Source organism: Cynara cardunculus, unplaced genomic scaffold (assembly GCF_001531365.2).
Source record: "Cynara cardunculus var. scolymus isolate 2C unplaced genomic scaffold, CcrdV1 Un_Scaffold_2651, whole genome shotgun sequence".
In the NCBI taxonomy this organism is placed as follows: Eukaryota; Viridiplantae; Streptophyta; class Magnoliopsida; order Asterales; family Asteraceae; genus Cynara; species Cynara cardunculus.
This window is the reverse complement of record NW_020201171.1, coordinates 66,856-70,821: the sequence shown is the minus strand read 5'-3', so window position 1 is coordinate 70,821 and position 3,966 is coordinate 66,856.

The following is a 3,966-nucleotide window of genomic DNA, read 5'->3' as shown; positions in this document are numbered from 1 at the left end:
ACAGGAGCATCAACCGCTTCAGCTCTAGGAGCCTCAGCTTCAACTGCAACTGAAGCTGATACTGGACCAACAGCCTGAGAAGGAGCAGGAGCAGCATCAGATGATTTACCAGTGTTGGACCTTATATCCCCCTCTCTGGCTAAGACTTGAGAGGATTGGCCAGAGAGTTCGTCCAAGCGCTGACGCTGGAGAACCATTATTTCCTCTAGCCGTTGCAAAGCGCTGGCTGGAGTTGTCGTTGCCTCACGCGTCTCATGGAGTTGGGCGCGATCACTGGCAGAGAAAGAAGGTGGGATCACTGGAGCTGGTTGACGGATGACATCCAGGATCTGTTGAAGAAGGCCAATCTGCTAATCAGCGATAGCCTGAGCATCGTCAGCCCTGCTGTGAAGAATAGCAATGGCATCAGTGTTGGCTTGAACAACTTCTTGGATAGTCTGGAGATGACTCTGAACTTCTTGAACGTCCGCCTGGATGGCAAGGAAGTTCGCATCAATATCACTCTTGCAGGGCATCTCTTGGTGGACTTCATTGATCCTGTAGAGGACGGTATCAACGACTGGAAGGAGAAGTTTGATGTCTGACGCCATATCATAGTCATCATCAATTTCTTCATCTCCTCCATCATCTTTCTCTATTTTTTCCTCTTCCACTTCCTGAGCATCAGACTGATACATCGAAGAAGGACCTGCAAAAGAAGAAGTGTGAGCTGAAGGCTCAAGGTTAGAAGAAAATAAAGGGTAGGAAGATGGAATACCTGAGGGGCCATCAGTAACATCAAAAGGATTGTCAGTGGCGTGAGCAAAGATGTCCTCGAGAGGATGGACATCTGTATGCTGAGGAGCATCGAGAAGAGCAACCTCAGGTCCAGTGGTGTGCGTCTTAGTATCAAGAAGCACAGTCGCTAATACATCATCAACATGTGTAAAGACCAAGGAAGGAGGAGAAGAGACGTGGGTGTTCAGCGGTGGCGGCGCTGATATTCATACCTTCAGTGATTTGGGTCACTGAGGCGGTGGGGGTAGGTACCACTGATACGACAGTGATGGAAGAGATCACTGAAGAGCTGGGAGGGTGAGCAGAAGACGCCTCAGGGATAAGGCTAGTTTCAATAACTGAAGCCTTTTGAGAGGCTCCAGCTAAAGACGTAGCTGTCCCCTTTTTGGACTTCTTGGCTCTTTGAGGAGAACCAAGAGTTGGTTGAGAGGGTCGTTTTGAAGGGGTTTTGGTGGCTTGGCTAGAAGCAGGGGGGGTTACCCTTGTCGTGGCCACCTGAGGAGAAGATGTAGTGATGGACACAATAGAAGTTAGTGCCACATCACTGTCCTTCAGCTTATGATCCAAAATCCTGGATCCAAGCTTGAAAACCTGAAGGTTTCCTTCTTTGGATTAAAGATCTTTAAAGATCTTGGCAAACACCATTGAAAGAAACCTGGTGTAAGGCACCACCTTTTCTCGCTGGCGCTTGTTCAGCTTGAGCACCAGGTCATCAAAAATGATCGCAACATAATTTATATTGCGATGCTGAATCACAGATAATGGTTAAAGCGATCCTAGAGGCCTGGTCCTGACCTCCAGTTTTTCCACCCATGCACTGGATGAAATGAGAAAACAGGTATTGCCAGATAGTTGACATCCTGTTCTTCTCAATCTTCGTTAAGGACTTCAGAGGGGCATTGGAATCCTTCTTCATTGGCCACTGGTAGCCAATGGCATCGAGAAGCTCGATGATCTCGGTGGTAGAGGGTTCGCTGTCGAAGGGACCCTTGGGAAGACGGAGAGCCGACCGGAGTGTGGGAACACCAAAACTCACTTCCATGCGATTGAAAGTGAAGTTGATCTGCTCAGCCTTGCGTCCAGGCTTGACTTCGACTTCGACAACTTCAGCAGTGAGCCAGAACTGCTGAAGAAGTTCTTTCACCATGATGGGCTCATGGTTGAGTGCGTAGCCCAAGGACGACTGTTTGAGAAAGTCAGCCGCATCTTGGTAATATGCCTTGGAAGAAGGTATCTCCAACAAGGCAATGTGGTTGTTGGTCTTGATGGAGATCTCGTCAATGGAGAAGTTGACCTTCTTGCCAGTCATCTGTTTGTATCAATAAGAAGTAAAACAAACAGGTTTGTTAGAAATAAACCAAGAATTTGTGGTTAAGAGTATAGAAAAAGTTGTTGAACAAGTAAAAACGTTTTTTGAAAAAACCTTAAAAGATTAGGGTTTATTAAGAGAAATGTGTATCAAGAAACAAGATTATAACCATGACATAGATGATTAAAAACCTTTATTGTTTAATGTATTTAAGAGAACAAGATTCTTAAAATGGATTAAACGTTTCTTATAACAGTAGATAAAGAAAAAGAGAAGATATCGACCTTAGATGTAGGAGAAAAGAGGTCGAAAGAGCTTAGAAGGTTTTTGAGAGTTATTGCTTTGGGAGAATTCTTGCAGAGTTTCGACAAAGAATTTTCTAAGCGTAAAGAGAAAAGTGGAGAAGAAGTCTCATATTTATAGGTAGAAGGAGAGAGAAATAATATGAGAGAGAAAAAAGACGACGGTTCGGGAAAGTGGTCATGACGAAAAAGATACCACGTTCTCATCCATGATTGGATGGCATCAAATGAGGTAGCGTAATGACAGAACCTTTTGCGTATCTCAAAGCGTCGCACATAGTAAATAGAGAATGTCGTCATAAAGACGGTTAATTAATTATTTTCTTTTAAAAGCAATTAGTTTTTAAGAAAACGAAGAGTCATACAGTGTCTAAGGAAACACTGATAAGACCGTTTAAAACATTTTATCACTGAAAAGAAGGATTCAGTGAGGGTTTTAAGACATCAGAGACAGTGATAAGAGAGTCACTGAAATTGGCATTTAAAAAATGTTTTAATCACTGATAAGTAGAGATTCAGTGATCGTTTTGAATTTTAAGAAAAGTATAAAGATATACTTAAGAGATGTGGTTAGTGTCGAGAATCACTGAGACCACCTTTTAAAACATTTATCACTGAAAATGAGAAAGCTTCAGTAAAGGTTTTAAGTTTTTAGAAAAAAAGAAGAGTAATCATACCTGAGAGAGAATAGATATATGTACTCAAAAGTTCAGTGTTAGAGATAGAGCACTGAATCATTTCACTTACTGAGTGATGTTTAATAGCTGAAGATTAATCTTCAGTGTTCAACATACCCAATTCGCTGATCAAGATGTTAAATCTTGTCTCATCAAGAGGCTTGGTGAAAAGGTCAGCGAGTTGATACTCAGTTGGAACGAAGTGAAGTTCAATATCACCATTTATAACATGATCTCTGATAAAATAATATCGGATCTCGATATGTTTGATCTTGGAGTGAAGTACAGGGTTGTTTGCAATTGCAATAGCATTGGTGCTATCACAATAAATATGAATCCTTGAAAACTGAAGATCGTAGTCCAGTAGCTGATTTTTCATCCAAAGAATTTGGGCACAGCAGCTACCAGTGACCCATATTAGGAGTTCCCTTAAGATATCTGAATATGCGTTTGACAGTGATCAAATGGGATTCCTTAGGTTCAGCTTGATATCATGCACATAAGCAAGTGGAGTACATGATATCGGGTCGGCTAGCTGTGAGATACAGCAGGGAACTTATCATTTCTCTATAAACAGTAACATTTATAGACTTTCCATTTGGATCCTTGTTGAGAGTGAGTGGAGGAGCCATTGGAGTCTTCATAGATGAACTGTTGGATAGATCAAACTTCTTCAGCATGTCTCCAATATACTTACTTTGGTTGATAAAGATACATTTATCAGTTTGTTTGATCTGGAGACCTAAAAAGAATGTTAGTTCTCCAATCATGCTCATCTGATATTCTTTCTTCATGCGTTCAGCGAAACGAAAACATAAAGAGGGATTAGTGGAACCAAAAATAATATCATTGACATAAATTTGGACGAGAATGATGTGACCTTTAACTTTCCTAAGAAATA